At 45.7% G+C, this 18,529-nt stretch overlaps 1 long non-coding RNA gene across 1 annotated transcript in view; it reads left to right on the top strand.

Moving 5' to 3' along the window:
- The window catches only part of LOC144819786 (uncharacterized), a 160,868-nt gene that overhangs the window by 870 nt on the left and 141,469 nt on the right, over window positions 1-18,529 (top strand). The gene's annotated exons all lie outside the window — the stretch shown is intronic.

Here is an 18,529-nt window from a genome sequence, read left to right on the forward strand (position 1 = left end):
AGCGGCAATAGGCATGCCCTGCCACACTCAGCAGCCTGGCTGCCGGGCCCCATGGCAGCATAAACTCCACAAGACCATGTAGAGACTACTAAAACAAATGCAGGATTTAACAGAAAATTTATACTTTCTTAAACAAGAACACAGGCAGAACTGGGACAGAAAGTGTCCCCCTGGCTTTAAAAGCAACAACTACCAGTACTCTTGGGATATACAATCAAAACGTAACAAATTACGTCAGATATGTAAGGGTTAGCAGTGCACTCTATGGGAAGCATGTTTATATACTTCCAATCAGGCACTGTTCCTATGTGGAATGTGTTAAAGCCATGCTCCGTTTGCACGAGATCTGTGCAGAAACTACAGTGTTTTGGTGCTACTGAAAAATATGTTTTCCTCCTTCAATACTTTCCTTGAGCTACCTTGCTAAGATACTTGGACGTCAATTACAGTTTGAATTCTGACCTTCAAAGTAGCATGTAGTGCCTTGAAGTGAGCTAAATGAGCTATGTATTTTATTGAAGCCTGCAAGTGCAACACCGCTATACAAACCTACTCACTGTACTGGGGTGCTGTGGCATCAGTACTGTGTCACCCTGTCGCTTGGTGGTGTTATAAATAAAATGAAAATGTAGTGACAGTTTGCTAACTCAGTGCTGTGCAAGGAACAATTCTTCTCACAGCAGCGAGAGAAGTATTGCTCAACAAATTATACTGAGAGGCAGGCCTGACAGTGCATCTGCGGGTCAGATGCACATTTTGTTAATGTTTAAACCCAATTTCGCATGACACCTGCAAATTGCGGGTAATTTGCAGGTGTGCATTGTTTAAAATATATTGCCTGATTTGTTGCTCAATGGAAGTAAATATTTTTTTTTTGTCTTTTTCGGTGGGTTTTTCAGTAAGGGAAAGACAGCTAATCTATTTTTTTCTCCTTCCTTTGGCACTGAGGTGGTGAGCTGCCTGTCTATGCCCTTGTGCTGATGGACGTCTGTCTGTCTGTGTTTTCAATCAAGGTGTTTTATCCTCGATGTGAGCCTTTGATATGTAACTGCGCCCTTAGTTGTCAGTGAGCTGCTGATTGCTCCTTAAGTGTGCCAGCTTTAAAGTTGTTGAGGTGTACATCACCCCCTGCGGGCATCGCGGCATTTGCCTCAGTGCTTTTTACACTACCCCTCGCTGACACAGTAAGTATCGGGATAAAATTAAGATTAGTTGAGAAGCCTGCCCTCGGTCCTGGCTAAATATTACCTTCTAGGGCTGGGTCCCACTATAGTTCATCCCTGCCTGTTAAACGTGCATGAGAGCGGAGGAAGTTGAAAATCACAACTTTCCCATGAAAAGGTTGTGATTTTCCCGAGTACATAAACAGTCATCAGGGCCTTCTTGGATAAGAGGCTGGGCACTCCCACTCCCTCTCAAGTTTCGGGTCAGTGAGTTTGTATCCCCTTAATTACCAGCAGTCTATACAACATGTACACACGATGGCACACACAGTGCTGGATGTTACATATGATGGTGCTTTCCAGAACACCAAGAAAACAGGCTGCACTCACCATATTAATGGACAAAGTGCTTTGATCAGCACTGAATGCATGTGCATGAAAAGCACTATAACAGTAGCAATTACAACACACTCCAACGCAGCAGCTTTCAAGCTCCACGTGTACAAAACACACGTGCATACTTTACATGTACGGTTTGGTTGATTTTACACCTTATTTTTGGTACTTCAGTTTTGTTACAGAACATGTATGCAAACATTTCGCTTTGCCAAACGCGCATTTTATTAAATAAATGTGCCAGTCAGGCTGTTGCTAAGAGAGGGTCTCGGTTAGTGGGATCTTTTCGCCGGGGAGACCTGGGAGGTAAGAAGTAACTAACGCTTGGTTTGAGAGTGTGGCCAACTAAGTCCTCTACGCCAACAGAGAGAAGCGGAGGGCGCCCTTGGGGATGGCGCTGCAGCAGGCATCAGTGGGCTCTCTGAGCCAACTGGTCTCGGACTTCCCGGAGGCCGACTTCGGCCTTTACATAAACAGAAAGTGATTTACGAGGGAAGAAGCATTAGAGGCCGGGCTCTGGTCACGAGGCAGGAGCTGCAATCGCAGTCTGCATCTCGGAGAGGCTTCCGTTCTGCTGGGTACCTGTGGGGGTCGGGTGAGTTAATTTTTACCATTGTGTAATATGAGGGCTGGCGCTGAAATAAGATCTGTTTTGGGAATTAGAGTAGTGACCACAGAGCCTAGAGTCAACCGGTGTCGACATCTACAATTACCACTCACAGTACTTACAACTTGGGCCGTAGATGACAGTCAGTCCGGCCTCGAAGCTGTGGCGGGTGGAGCTCCATAATTGCAGGCAGCGACCCTGCTCTGCCGCGAGGCTTGCTGCAGCAGGCTCTCAGGCTGTTAAACACCGCAAGCCATGGCAATTCGGTTTTGCCGCCCAGCCCTGCCTCCGGTAATAATCCAGGCTGTCCTGACTCCTGTGAGTCCCGCCGTCCAATGACAGTCAGTCATTGGACACACTCACTCGATGACGTCAGGTTGACCGGCAGTGGAAGCCGCGCCCGGGGAATTGCAATTGATTGTGCTACATTGTAGTAGTTGAATGAGTGTGACCCTGGCAGCAGCCTTAACGCTGCTGGGAGCCCCGAGCTGGCTGCAGGAGTAGCACGCACACCTCGGGCGGCACCGCTCTGCCGCACTTCATAGTTTTAGGGAACACTTTCAGTGACAGTTACAGCTCAGCTGAGACACGTGGGTATGCGTGACAATGCATTTCAGTGCGGTAAAGCGGAGTACCACACTGAAATGCGTTAGTGTCACGTCTGATGCGTGATCCTTGGCAGGACTGAAGCAAACGCGAAGTTACATGAGGCAAAAGTGACAATCGTGAGCAAACAAATACATGAGGTAGCAAACGGTGCATTACAGGAGGAAAAAGTGACGTGTGCAGGTTACAAAAGCGTACAAAGTACAAGTAGAGGTAAAATACTGCAATACATGGCAGACACTCAAACACAAGAACAAACGTTACGTAGGCAATGTTGGCACTTGTGCAAGTATCGAAAGCAAACAAAATGTAAGAGGTAGCAAACAGTGTGTTACAAGAGAAAAGTGACGTGTGCATGTTACCAAACACAGGTAAAAGGGTAATACTGCAATAAATGGCAGACTCTCAAACCACAAGAACACACTGGGAAGGCACTTCCATGGTCATGGAGAATAGAATTTTCCATAATAAAAGGTCTTCCTTCAGATAAGAGAGAGGGCATGAATTACATTTGGAAGTGTCTTTGAAGGAGGAGAACTTTGAGGTCAGTTTTGAAGGCCTGGGAGGAGGAGGTGGTCAGGAGCTGAGGCGGAAGTGAGTTCCAAATTCTCACCGTGTTGCCTGAAAAGGATTGGGCTATCGAGCTTTCCTTCTTGAAAGTGGGAGGTTCAAGCAGTACATTTTCCGCATTTCGTGATGGTCTAGAGCACTGGTACTCAAAGTACGGCCCGCGGGCCATTTGCGTCCCTCCAGACCTTTCCATGCGGCCCCCGGGTGGAAAACAAGCAGGCGCACCAGCCTTTACTTTGCTTCTGTTCGTTCCTCGGGGCTACGTTCAAAGTGGGGAAAAAGCGCATGCTCAGAAATCAAATTAGTGTATGGCTGCTCACCTGTCCTACCCCCCCACCCTCATTCCTACTCAGTGAAGTCACTTGCGTGCAGCCGATAGTGGAAGAGATATTCAAATGGCATGCAGGTTGCTGGCTTTCCTTTCCAGCCCAGCACACACATCGTGTCTTGCCGGTCCTCTGCCTTTCCTCGCCACCTTCATTTAGCTTCATGGCTGTGTGTTTTTACCAGCCCTGCCTCGACACCAGCGCTGCCTCCCACCGGATACACCCTGAGCTCCTCTGAAGCTAAGCAGAGCACTGTCTGAATTGAGAAAGTACAGCTTCTGCACCTCACCACGGATCTGCAGCCAGAGTTTCGTTTTTGAAAGTAACTCAGCTCAGGAGATGGGAGGCACAGGAGAACAGTGAGGTGGGGGAAGGATGTGTTTGCTGATGCAAGAGTCGGAGCTCCAAAAGGGTAGTGAAAGTGATTTTAAGGAGCCAGGTGCATGTCTTCTAATATTATCAATGTAAAATTCCTATATTTGTAAAATTAGTAAGGGAATAAATGTATTTACTTGGCCTGTTTTCAACTGTACTTTTTGTAGTCACCCAACTTCATTTTGTTTTTTGGTTGGGCTTTTTTCCAAAAAAAGGTTCTACGTGTTGTAGGGACAGGGGTGATCCTGTGCTGTGGCTCTGCTGAAGCATGCATCATTTTGCGCTACTGATGTTTTACTATTTGACCTCATAAACATGGAAAGTAGTTTACTTGTAAAAAGTGGCAAATGTATCTGTATTAGGCAGACCAATTTCTGATCTGGGACAGAAAGCAACAGAATCTCAGAAAGTTTTGAGAAATGGCTGTTTTGTTAATTTTAACATAGGAAAGGTTTCTTGAGAGAAAATGCCTTTTTTATTTACTGTGTATTTTGTTGTGCAATGCATTAGTGGTATGAGTTTTAACATTGTTTATTAAGACAATTTGTTTCTTAATCTTGTTATGCCTGTGGATAGCTTACAGTACAGTTGCAGCATTAACACGGCCTGTGTTGTTCTGCAAGTTAGGAGCATTCCTGGCCTGTGGCTCAGTGATAGATTGGAGAGGATCTTGACAGCACAGGGAAGTAATGCAGGATTTCTAATTCAGCAAAGCTGTTTCCTTAACCCGGTGCTTAACTATGGGCAGGACAACCAACTGGTACTATGTGATTGTGCGGTTGCTGTGATTTTGAGATAATTATAGATTTGCGTGGAGTGATGTGGTGGTGTCTCTGAGTGATGTGGTGGTGTCTCTGAGTGATGTGGTGGTGTCCTTGAGTGATGCCCCTGAAGTGATATGGTGGTGTTGTGAGGCGTGCAGGAGTGTGAGGCGTGCAGCAGTGCTTGTTTTAATTGTAGATGTGTTAGATGTAGTGTGTCATGGTGCACTAACATCCCAGGACAGGCAATATTATTTCCCCCACACACGCATACATTAAATAAATCTATGATGTTTGGGCAACTAGGTTGCTGTCAAACTTACTTATAAATAACTAGTTTTGGTGTTTATGCAAGGATGGGGGCAGTGGGGGGAGGGGTGTAGAGGTGGAGGGGGTGGGGGTTGGGATGGCTGGAGTGGAGGTGTAGGAAGGGGATAGAATGAGGTGGGAGTGGAGGTGTAGGGAGGGAGTGGGTGAGGGAGGGGTGAGTGGAGGTCGAGGGAGGGGGTGAGTGAGGGAGGTGTAGGGAGTGAGAGTGGAGTGAAGGTTGGAGGTGGAGGGAGTGGAGGTGGGAGTGGAAGCAGAGGGAGGGGGAAAGGAGGTGCACGATCTGCAGGCTGCTGACTTTAATATGTTAAAATAAAACGTGGTATCTGTCCTGTGTGTATCCAAAACCTCTGGTGGAGTATTTTCGTCAGGAATCCAGCAGATGGCACTCCTGTATTTGTTCTGAATTGTTATCAACATCTTGCTGTAATTTTCTTAATCTTGTTACTACAAGAGGCAAAAGTGAAATGATGATTATGTGGATTGTGAGGAGTAGGCAGGTCTGTGGGGCAGTTGGTGCGGTAAATTTTCAAGTAGGTAATTGTTGGCGGTGCTGCAAAGTGTCCCTGAATTTTTTTTTCAAATGTTGGTAACTAAAACTAGCATTCCACATAGAGACAATGACTTCAAAAAGGTGAGAACTATATGTTTACATACACCCTTCAGAGGCAGAAGCAATTCTTTGAAGTGTAGACAGACATTTGTGAATGTAGCACCTACAGTTGATACTTGAAACATATTGTGAAAGGGAAATAAGTTTAATTTTGCCCTCAATACATAAGCATTGGGATAAAAGACTGGAAGGGAAAATAAATATTTCACGATTGTCACGAGTACTGTACAATTCAAACATGTTTCATTCACTCTCCATCAAATGTTATTTCATGTATTTGGGTGGCTTGACCTTGTTTGATATGTCTAGGTTTGTGCAGAAAAAGCAACACACTTATTTTCGCAACGAGCAGCAGTGGAACCGGTTATAGATGTTAGGTGTGAGGAAATAAATACATTGATGTTTCTTCATGCTTTTGCACATGACAAGATAGTTTAAACCAACATTCTGGTTTGTAGTCTAGTCTTCCTCAACTTGTGGCTTTCATCATAACTTGTTTTACTTTGGTCACCTGAAAGGACTGTTAAGTGTGAGATGCGAGCTAATAATTGCAGACAGTGTAATTTGTACACCTTGGAGTATTGAACATACTGCAACACTTGAGCAGGTAAAAGAGTACATTAATGTGGTTTCACACACTTGTGTATTTATTTGCACCAGTGACTCGAAGCTGTGGTAGTTAGCCGAATGGGCTGTTGCTCAATTTTACATCACTTTAATAATATTAACAACAAGCAATATGTCCTGGAGGGTGGTGGTAGATATTACATGCCCTTATTAAAGTCCACAGGTGCTTTTACTTAGATGACCCCTCTGCATACACACACACACATACACACCTACACACAGGCATGCACACACACAGGCACCCCTACACACAGGCACCCCTACACACAGACAGACAGACACACAGACAGACACACAGACGTGCAACACACACACAAACACCACCACCATTATTATTATAGTTTAATGTACTTCCTGACCCCCGTCCCCCATCAAAAAGCGCTTCTGTGAGACTAGATTGACCACAGTGCACGAGAGCAGAAGCAGCCAGCCCCATGTCACGTGGGAAAGAATGTTGGTTAGCGATCCCGAGAAGGCCGTCTCAGGGAAGGCGGACAAAATCAGTGTTTGAAGATATTTTTTAAAAGCCGCTTTTGTAAGAGCACCGAACACTGTCAAAAGGAAAAACATTTACACCACATTATAATTGTAAGGAGCTTTGTTTGGTGTGTCACAGTAGTAAACGTACAGGAAAGCATAGTTTGCCAGCCTACAAGATCCAAAAGGAAAGCAGAAACTTGAAAGGCTGTTAATGTTTCGGGGACAGTGTTTTCATGGTGGATTTATAACTCTGAATATAAAGGTCGCGGAAAGTGCATGTACACACACACACTCTGCTTTCAACATTGCCCACAATCAAAACTAGCGTTTTCTTCTCGACTGACATCAATGATGCAAACACAAGGCACTCAATTGAGTCTTAAACACATATGATCCGTTCAATCACTACCTGTACATGTCGTGAAGAGCATGGTACAATTCGTATTCACACAGCTAAGAGGCAAACTGTCATTGCACAGAGCGGTTCGGTCTCACACCAGGATAAAGCGAGTTTGAAGCTTGCAGTCGGTGGTGCTCCTGCGCTCTCGCTAGTATCTGCCTAGTCACCGCAGCTTAAAGCAGGACCCGTCTGCAGCAACAAGTGAGCTGTAGTTTCGCCAGCGAAACAGCCTCCTGCCACATTCCACACGGGGTTGTGTCCGAATACATAAACAGGTTCAACAGGAAAACCCATAAATTAACTACGAGCGGCACAACGCCTCCCTCTACCCTCTCCTGCTGTGCCTTGATGCTACAGGCGCACACACGGGCGGAGTTGAACATTTTCTTGTCGAAGTGCAAGTAAAATGTATTTTAGCTTCAAAATTAGAATTGTTTATAGCAGTGTGACTGTTACAACAGGCTGAATCTCTGTCGCGAAAAGAAATAAAAAAAACAAGCAGTGGCATTCAAGGAAAGGAAGCAATTAGTGGGGGGGTGCTTATCTCTGAGTGCTGAAGAGGTGGGAAGTGTTTAGATTAGGGATTTTCAAGGGCACCCGTTTGTTAAAAAAAACAAAACAAGGAAGGTGACTGATGTGCCTTTGATGTGGTGTGCGAGGCGTATGGGGGTCCGTTTGTTAAAAAAAAACAAGGAAAGTGACCGAAGACAGGAGTGAGTGGCAAAGAGTTTACAATACCCGAGCGCCCAAAGGAAAGTAAACTAACAAAAAAAAAACAGATTATAGCGCGAATAGCGCTGGGCCATAAAGGAAAGTAAACAAACCTACATTGCGGAAGTCAGGCAGCCTTCGTTGGGACGTGGGCAGGGCTTGCAAAACAAACAGGAAGGAACCGCTGGGAGAACGTCCGGAACCCTGCAGCCTGAATGCTGAAGTCCCTGGCCCCATCAGAGGGACCGGGCGAAGACTGCATGGCACCAGAGGCTCCCGAGTGCTGAGGAGAGCTCCGCGGCATGTCAGGAGACGGGCAGGGGCCGAGCCGGTAAGTGAGAGCTCTCAGGCTGTGTGAACACAAGTTGCGTGCACTTGCTGGGGAGGGGGAATGGGGTGCGCGTATCTGTGTGTTTTATCTGCTTCCTGGCAATGTGGGACAGGAGATGTGCACGGCGTGTGGGTGAACGTGTGCGCTCACATGGGGGAATCTCCTGCGCGTGAACATCCCCTGTCTCACATTCCCAGAAGTGGACGACAATAGGTGCTTTGCTGGACGCAGTGCTTCGCACTGCTACACCAGCTCGACCTAAAAAGGGGGCACATATTCCAGACATCGGGTGAGGAAATCTGAACTAATGTGCCGTCCGGGAAGTGAGGTGGGTATTTGTTGAGCCCTTCATCTAGGTATCCATGAAGCCAACTGGCACTGGTTAATATTTACAACGGAAATGTTTACATATGATAGGACCAACTGGACCACTGTCAGAACCATCACAAAGCACAATTAGTCAAAGTAAAACAGATCATAAACGAACACCCACAGGGTTGTGGACGGGGTGGGAGGGAAGGCGCCCATCCCCCGCCTCTAGGTGGCCCACATTTTGCGAGGATCGGTAAGGTGTTTCGGCAGAAATCAAACAGTCTCACTGAAGTTGGAGACTGACTTTATGGGGCCCCTTCGTTTCTGCTGGTAGGTCTGAGGGTGCTAGTGTCTGCTCCGGGTATACAATCACAGAAACGCTCGCCTCACATAAGTATGCTGTCTGGTTCTGGCATTGTATGCAGATTGAAGGATGTTGCAGTAGTTATCTGTTGCCAGCCTGTAGGGCTATCGTGGCAGGCAGCCCCGCATCGGAGTGCTGGTACACACACACATGCAGACAAGCCTGCATGAAGAGGTTTCCTCGAATTGGTGTGAAACCAGAGTGGAAGCAAAATGGTCGCGTCCATGGATCGGGATCCACTTTCACTTTCGGTCGTTCTATCGTTTGTAGTTCTTGCTTCCAACAGTTTAATGTTTACAATATCGCCGCTTCATAGACCACATTTGGATGTTCCCAGAGCTTGCAGATTATTTAAAACAAGAACCACTGCTTAGCATCCGGTCGGCGTATGGAGCATGAATACCCTTAGTCGTTTGCCTGTAGCGCTTCTACCTCATCGCACTCACTCCACGATGGCGCCTATCTATCTGAGGGTGAGTTCAATACTCTATGCCTGTGTCCTTGTACACGCCAGTTACGTGACCCACTGCATGTATCCTCACCTCCTTGGGTATCAGTCGAGTCCCTCGATGCCGCTTCAGCTTACATAGTACTACGCACCGCCATCTTTCCCTTTCCGGGGATCTCTGACCTGCTCTTCCCTCCTCCGTGCCCCGTCCTGTGTCTGCCAGCAGTAATCCCCGCGAGGGGAGCCCACGTGAGACATTCACCTACAGCCAGCGGGGCCAGCCCGGGGGAGAGCCTGCCTGCAGAGACGGAGCCGGGGAGGGCCAGGCTCGGACCGTAGATCTGTGTTGAACTTCAGCAGTTCGGAGAGAACCACGGATAACAGCCAAACCAACGTGAGCCTCGTGCTGTAAAGTAAAGTCCACATTTGTAAAGCGCACAATCACCCGTAAGGGTCTCTAGGCGCTGGGGGCCGTCGGGAAGATTAAGCGAGCTATTGCCCAGAGTCACATGGTGCTGGGCTAACCTGCCGCCGGAGCCGGGGATCGAACCCTGATCCCCAGATTCCAGCGGCAGTCGCCCTGGCCGAGGCGCCACACCTCTCCCTCAAAATAAAGAACCTTTCCGTCTGCAGCTGTATCTTATTCCGCCCCTCCTGTTGCCATGCCCAGCTCCCTCCTAGACTCTTTTCTGTATAATTTTTGTGGGTAAGGTTCATTTAGAGTAGATCAGGATCTTCATTTAAAAGGCGCATTGATCATGGTTTGGCAATGAAGGGCGCTTGGGTCATGGTTTGGCAGAGCCCCCAGTTCTTCTCAGGCGTCTAGCAGTGTTAATGCATAACTTATTCTCAGTGTTTATTGAAACATGCCTGCTTTTCTGTGTAAAGGTATGGCTGAATCCTATTAATAATTATAGCGTAGTTACACGGAAAATAGAACCACTCCGACATTGGGTAAGAAACTGTCTTCTCTCGAGACATAACCATTCTTCTCCGTTCAGCTACTAGGCGTTTTGATTAATCTTTGAAACGTTTTACTAGATTCTTCAAAGCCCAGATTGTTGGATGACTTATTGCCCCGACCATATACGAGTAGTCCTGTACTACCATAGTTCCCACTTTTATATTGTTACTTTATAGAGGTTTGTGTAACTCTTATTCTTGCATTACCAATTGAGGATAGTATGCCCTTTAGACAGCAGCTTAATATTTGTCTTATGTCATGGTGAGTCTGAGTTCTAATTGATTTTCTCTTTCCTGATAAACCGACATGGAGCTTAAGTGTTTTGGAAATATTATCGATATGATATATTGTTTTTAGGAATGTGAGAGTGAAGCTTGGAGATTAATGGTTTTGCATGTTGTAGTAATAAAGATTTAAAGTAGTGTCTAAGCTGCTAGGAAGGCCAGGCCTTACTTGGCAAATAAATGTTAATCAGAAGTAACACGAAGGTGGATGTAATGATGCGCTACTCGCCTTTTGCCCCAGAGTGCATTCTCTTCGCATCATCCAAAAGCAACATTTCGAAGGTTTTACAATTAACACTTGCCTCCAGATGAACCAACATTGTGCCCGTTCGACCACCTGCTGTGTTGGATGACATCACTATTATTGCAGTGTTAACTCAATTTTGCACCCCCGTTGGATTTATTTTTGTGTCAGTATTCAATTGTAGGAGCTTTGTACAGAAGGTATTTTTGGTTACTACCAATTTTCTTCTGTTGCAGAGAACCCGCCCAGTTGACACGGAGGGCACTGATTTGACATGATCACATGAATGCTAAGCTTTTTCCTCTATTTAACCGATCCATAGCGGGTCCATGTAGGGGTTTTCAGTTTACGTGTCATTGCCTGTTTGGGCCTAGAAATGACCTAGGATCAGCAGTCTCTGATTATCACTCCAGCCAACTCGGATAACGGATAGCACTGGACTGTCTCAATACTTTGACAGGATAGATGCATCGTCGCAACTTCTCACTATGCTAGATGGAATAACTGGGTAGTACACATTCTTTGCTTACTGGTATGGAATAGTTGCTCCCATGTGCATTTCATGGGTTTGCTGCTCCTGGGAGCAGCTCACAACCGACATGGTGGGATAACCGGTCCTGGGCACCTTCCTTAGTTCACTGGGTGGGATAGTTGCTCATGAGTACAGCCATTAATTGATTGGTAGGTGGTATCTGTGTAGGAAAGTAGGATCTGCTTCTTATGGTTAGCCCTACTTTTTGCTTGATGTTACACTGTTTTTAGGTCTTGCATGCGCTGCATAGGAGGGCCTTTAGCCGTCGTTCTTCGCTTTTTCAAGCACTGCACTCGTGGCCGCATCCACCTTGCGGGAACGCACAGCGGCTTAGCACAAGTGCAGTACTTGAAAGAGGGACGACTACTCTCTTTGCACGCATTTTATGGTTGCTCTGAATGCCTTTACCTTGCTTCAATGCCCCTCCCCCACCACGGCCACGCGTCTTGTTTTAATTTTGTTAGCAGCCAAAAATATCTGAACTATGTTACCACAACACAATGATTTGTGGAAGTAATTATGAGGGCTGTGTGTCTTACATTGGGCCATCTTGAACCGTGTGTGTGCTGACTCCAGCAGTGAGCAAAATAACGATGGATTAAACCCAGATCTGTGACTGGGGGTGAATGTTTTCCATTGTGCAACATTCCATTCATCAATTGTTGTTTTGGCATTTGTCACCCCGAGTGGGACAGGTGTGCTCAGACGCGAGTCCCGCGCTCTCCATGGCACTGCAATCAAGCTATCCTGGCTGTTGACGGCTGACAGCCAGAAACCAGTCCTAGGATGCTTGATTCCGGTCCAGGGAAGACATGGCTTGGCAGTTCGGGCTGGACTGGTCCCATGAGGCACAGGGTCAAGACTGATTTGCATATGGCCATGTCTGAACTGGGGTGGTGTGGTGAGCAAAATAAAGATGGATTAAACCCAGATCTGTGACTGGGGGTGAATGTTTTGCCATGGTAGGAACCAACCATGGCGGAAAACTTCGGATTAAGTTATACGACCGAAGAAATCGATGCAATACTGGCAAGACCCCCACGGTTTCTGGAGAGTGACCTCACTCAGACTCTAACAAACACCACCGACTGGGACGAAGTCACTGAAATAAAAAAAGAACAAATAAGAACTGCTGTTCATGGGATTATCATGACGGAATATTTGAGAGTCAATGCGGCCCCCAGACGCCTCTGGGTGACTAATGCCCCCCGCATTTTTCTCAAAGACTTGGTGTTCAGAAAGGACTGGTCCGCCATTTCGTGGAAGTGCACAAGGGACTATCTAGTTCTAATTATCAAGACGGCAACCAGACTTACAGATGAGCTCACTGTTAAAATTGAAATTCTAGAAAAAAAACTTAATACAGTCAAGGTTACGATTTACAAAAAGAGGCTGGAAGAAATAAATAAAGAAATGGACGATGCCCAAGAGTATCTCACGCAAACCAAGCTGCAGCAATTGGCGAAGGAACTTAAAAAATTCTCTTTGGAACGGGTACACCCATATAGTAATAAGGACCACAAATTCAACGACAATGCCTCAAATTATGGCTCAACCAGCGGATCCTCGGGAGATGGATCAGACCAAAGCGGGAATGAGTTCCCCAGTTACAACAGAGGTAAACCCCAGAACAGGAGAGGCAACCGCCGAGGACGAAACTCGTGGCGACCCCCATTCTTTCAGATGCATAACCCAGGGATGCCTTTCCAACCTTTCAATCCCCAATTTCAAGGCTGGATAAATTAGTTCTTCCCAGGCCCCCCACCAATGAACCAACAAATGCCCCCTCAACAGGGTCAAAACTTTCAACAAAGGATTCCTTTTTTAGGGAATGGCCAAGCACAACAACGAGCGAGGAAACGAGGAGTGACTTGGTCCGACCAAACCCGTCAGGTCCAGACAAGGAGCGTAACAAAAGCCAAGACAGGACCAGGTACAACACCCTCATGTCAATTTGACTGACAAAGTCTTGACTAGTGAACAAGAGAGCATTCTAAACAAGGGGTTAGGTTTTGTCCCGACCCCTGACACTGACATTTTCAAGACAAAATGTGAACTGGCAGAGTTCTGTCGCAAATTAAAGCTAAAAGCTTTCTTCAAAGATCAACCAACTACCACTACTGATGGCGACACATCCCTGAGAAACAAATCCACTTTTTGCCCGTTGAACTCCCAGATCCCGATTGAAATCGTGACCTTCGAGCAAGCCATCATGAGAGAAGTGGATGAACTTGCTCTGAACCCACATAGACCATTCCACAATGTGACACGGGCTGAACAGACAGCACTAAATGAACTGAAAAATGATGGCCAAATCGTCATTAAGCCAGCCGATAAAGGAGGAGGTGTGGTCCTACTCTCAGCAGCTGGTTATGACAAACAATGTCTGGACCTATTGTCTGATGAAAAATTCTATAAAGTACTAACAACAGATCCCACAACCAGGTTACAAACAACCATATTGATGATGATTAAAGAAGCTGAAGTTAACAACTGGATATCCAAAAAAGAGGCAGAATTCTTGGAAACCAGAGTCCCACGGATTCCCTACTTCTACTCTTTACCCAAGACACATAAAGCGCAAATGCCACCCCCAGGACGACCGATAGTTTCTGGCATTGGATCAGACCTTGAGCCTCTCTCTCAATTTGCCGATCACGATCTGAAACCATTGGTACAACGAACACCAACGTACTTAAAAGACACTAGGGACCTTTTGAACTTGCTAAAAGACATGGAGTATTCACCAGACAACATGCTGCTGGTGGGGCTTGATGTGGAAAGCCTTTACACAAGCTTACCCCAGCAAAAAACTTTGGATACCTTGGAGACTATTGTCTTCAACACAGACTGACCACATAAGACGCCCAGACATTTCCGATTGGAATGCTGCCGTCTCGCCCTTACCGAAAATTACTTTCAGTATAAGGAGACTCTGTACTTGCAATGCCACGGAACATCGATGGGTAGTACTTTTGCCCCAAGTGTGGCAGGGCTATATGTGAGCACTTTTGAAGAGACATGCATTCACACTGAAGCAAATCCCTACCTTCGTCATATACTGCTTTGGAAGCGGTATATAGACGACATTCTGTTAATTTGGAGTGGGAATGAAGAAAGCCTAAAGAACTTCCATACTTGGATTAATACGAGGGACGACTGCCTGAAATTCACCTACAGTGCTGACAAACATAGTTTGGATTTCTTGCACATTACCATCTATGCAGAGACAGGATCCCTTCAGACACGTACTTTTTTCAAAGAAACAGCCAAGAACAGTCTGTTATCTTTTAAAAGCTTTCACCCCCGTCCTTTAAGGGAGAATCTCCCTTACAGCCAGTTCCTTAGGCTACGAAGGAACTGTAGTAAGAACACAGAATACAGAGCACAAGCTGAAGATCTTTGCCAAAAACTGGAAGATTCTTGTCCACACAAGACCACCACCTCCGATACAGCAAAAAAGAACAACCCTATGGGGAAACGCCCCAGTCACGGGCCACTACCCATGTGGTTCATGTTCGGTCTGCTGTCTGACCCAACCAACCAAAGAGCTACAACTTCTCTCAAATTTCAAATGGGAGATATTTAAACATACAAACTGCAACACTAGTCATGTGGTGTACATGATAACCTGCCCCTGCCAGATGAGATACATCGGAATGACATGCAGAAAAGTAAAGCAAAGAATTGGAGAGCACCGAAGTAACGTAAAATGCAAGAGAAGCACCACGAAGATGGCCAATCATTATCTGGAGAAAGGCCACACAGTGGAAGAACTCAACTGGGTTGTTTTGGAAACTTTAGAGAACAAGGACAGAAATGCTGAAAAGATCCTTTTTGAAAAGAAACCACGCTGGAGCCATCGTCTGTGCACTGATTCCAGAAGCCTAAACGATAATATTCCTTGGCTGAGTTTGTTAAAATAAATAAAAACCTCCACCGTCTCAACGATGCCAATACAACCATATGTAAACGGAGCTCTCGACCATTAACTCAGACATCTGAATTATCCCCAACGACTAGCACTGCCCTGGCCCTTGTTCTAATTTATTTTATTTTATAGCTAACATCAGATCCCGTCAAAAAAGGACTATGATGGACTTATCACCACCAACAGATGAGACAGTGTGAAACGCTGGTCACTATAATATAGAAGATATTTCAACAACCTGCTTGACAGCATATAATGGATGTCTCTATACGAGACACTAACATTTATTACATAGCAGGCTACTGAACATATTTTTTATAAAATGCTTGGTGCATTACACAACTTGGTAATGCTTATCAACCCACCACTTGAATTATGTTGCATATAAGACACCTTTCAATGTATGATGAAATCAGGGTACAAAAAGAGACTCATATAATTTGACCGAGTCAGTTTATCATTATCTTTCCAGTGTGCACAAATTGTGCGCTTATACCAGAACAACTGAATTCCATTATTGGAATTTTTTCTATTCAATCCTTCTAGATACTACTAATGCGGCCTGCAGACTAGTGCCCAACACGATGGCCTTTCTTCACTATCCATTACAACAGGGTTGCAATAGGAAACCCGGGAGCCCTTCTTAGCTACTTCCCGCCATATGACCAAGTTCGTTTATCACTAATTTTCTAGTGTCCTCAAATCACACACATATATTAAAATAGTGACATCTACTATGAGAATTCTATTTATTGAAGCCTGTCCAATACTCCCAATTCCTCCTGAAGACTACCGCACAGTACGATAGTCTTTCTTCATTTTCCATCGCAACAGATTTGCAATAGGAAACCCGGCAGCGTTTCTCAGCGACTTCCGGGTTACAATCGGCAGCCTCAACGTAATGCGAAGCCCGAGGAAGGGAGCACAAGGTAGACAGGGGAGATCTTGACTGCACGACTAAACCGCAAGTATTTTAGAACCAAGAACTAAAATCTTTAACTCTTCCCTGGGTCTAGCCCCCTCAATGCCATTGAAATACACGAAGGAAGTGTGATCTTGACGCACTTCAGCTATGTGCAAATCCGAATACCTAATAGCGTGTCTTGTGACACATACCCTCAGTAGCAATGTATGATCTAAGAGCACGCACGCTGAATACGGCTTTTTTAAGGTTGTAAGCGCATAGGCACACACTTTGAGAGCGCATTATAGTGTACACGGATTTGGTAACACGATGACTTTGCATGACCAGTAATTAGTCTACCAATACCGCAATTATCATGGTTTGGACACTTTTTGCATGCAACATGTTTGTGGAAAAAGAGAGTTGACACTGCCATTTACTAAGGGGCTTGTAAAGAATTGCCATTTTTAGGTTTCGCCTGGCCGTAGCACGCAGTGCTCCGCCCAGGCGAAAACTTTTGTTAACAGTATGGATGTTCGTCCCGCCTCAGTTTCCCATTGGCTAGCTCCATAAATGGACGCTAGCCATTGGCAAACCGAGGCGTCCGTCATCCTGCGAGGCGACTCGTGGGCGTTTCTGAGAATTTTTCTCATCCGGCCCCTTTTGTCACGTCAGTGCGGCGGTGGGCGGGGTTTATTTTTTTTTGCTCGTCGAGGTTTGTTTTGGCCATTCCGCGGCCGACCGCCTCCGGAGGAAGTCCAGGTGAGTGCTTGTTTTTCCTTGCCTTCCGGCCCCCCCCCCTCTGTCCATGTGCCCGTGCTGTTTTTCCTTGCCTTCCCGCGCCCCCTCCCGCTCTCTGTTCCCGGCCCCCCCCTTTCCCCGCTGTCCGTGTGCCCGTGCTTCTTGTTTATTCTGGGTGCCAAAGCGTCTGTTTTTTCCGAAGTGAGGAAGCACGTGGGACACAACGGCATGCAGTTAATATATTTTAGGTCAACACAAAGGTTTTGAGTATGTTTGCAATGTTATATACACAGAAATGCATGGTTCAGTTGAATAGGGGCCCATAAAACAAGATGTAAGCCACAAATGGTTAAAGAGTTGTGGCATTGTATTGGGTAAGGACGCCACGGTTGTGGGTCGCGGGGTTTCTTTTAAAAAGAACAGGTGTGTGGGAGAGGAATCCCTTTAGCACCACCTCCCAGTTACAGTTGACTTCCTCATTGTTCATTCCTGGCGCTTTCGACACAAAGCATAAGGAAGAGCTCATTTGCGATTGCTTTCAGTAGTTCTACGTTTTGTCTGCAGTTGTAACTTGTGATGCATGAAATCGATTTGCTGCCATTGAGAAACACGCTGTTACATGTTTTTTTTAAACTCTTGGTCGTTTTGTGAAACATCTTCCCCTTTGTAGCAGTGATTTCCATGAATCTCAAGCTGTCTATTGTTGTATGTGAATTTGATTTAGGGGTTTCCGATGCGTTTTTTTCTTGAGAAGCAACTTTAGCAATCACGGTGTGGGACACTTGTTCTTTTAGAAGTGTATATAGAAATGACACAGTTCCTCTTTGTCAGCTTTGAGAATTGATTGCCAGCCGTTTTTTCCACGTAAAAAATTTCAGGCCAGTTGGATGGCCTTTCCTGTGAATTGCAAATATAGTGTGATATTTTTTGTACCGTACTGGTCGGAACTGGCTGTGGCCTCTGTCATTTGCCTCTTTTTGCTACGGCTGTCCTGTGTGGCCAGCACTTCGCGTGTTCAGTGCACCATGTCTCATGGTCTACACTGTCCATGATCATTGTCTCTCCTGTGTAGCCAGTTCACTATTTATAATGATCTACTTGTGGTAGTATATTTAAAGATGGCTCTATAATCTCTGTTTTGTACTGCCTTTCTTTATATTTGGCTTAATTTAAAAAAAAAAAACGATTTTAGGTGAATTTCATCAAACGAATAACTGTGCGAGACAACACAAGCGCCTAAAATCATAACTCCAAGCACAGCAGTATCTAATCGTAGCATAAAAGTTTCTAACACTCTGCAAAGAATAAGCAACGCTTCAAGTATACAGGATTCTGAGTGACACAAAATAGGAACTTCTGTACATCCTGCTGAAAGGGTCTCCAGCGAAGGGAAAAGAGGGCATTGAAGGATTCATGACCATACACACCTTTGTCCAATATCACAAATAATGTCCTCCAGAACCCCATTCCAAAAATGCCAGTTTATGTATAATATAGTATAGTTTATTATAA

This window comes from Lissotriton helveticus, chromosome 2_1 (assembly GCF_964261635.1).
Source record: "Lissotriton helveticus chromosome 2_1, aLisHel1.1, whole genome shotgun sequence".
NCBI lineage: Eukaryota > Metazoa > Chordata > Amphibia > Caudata > Salamandridae > Lissotriton > Lissotriton helveticus.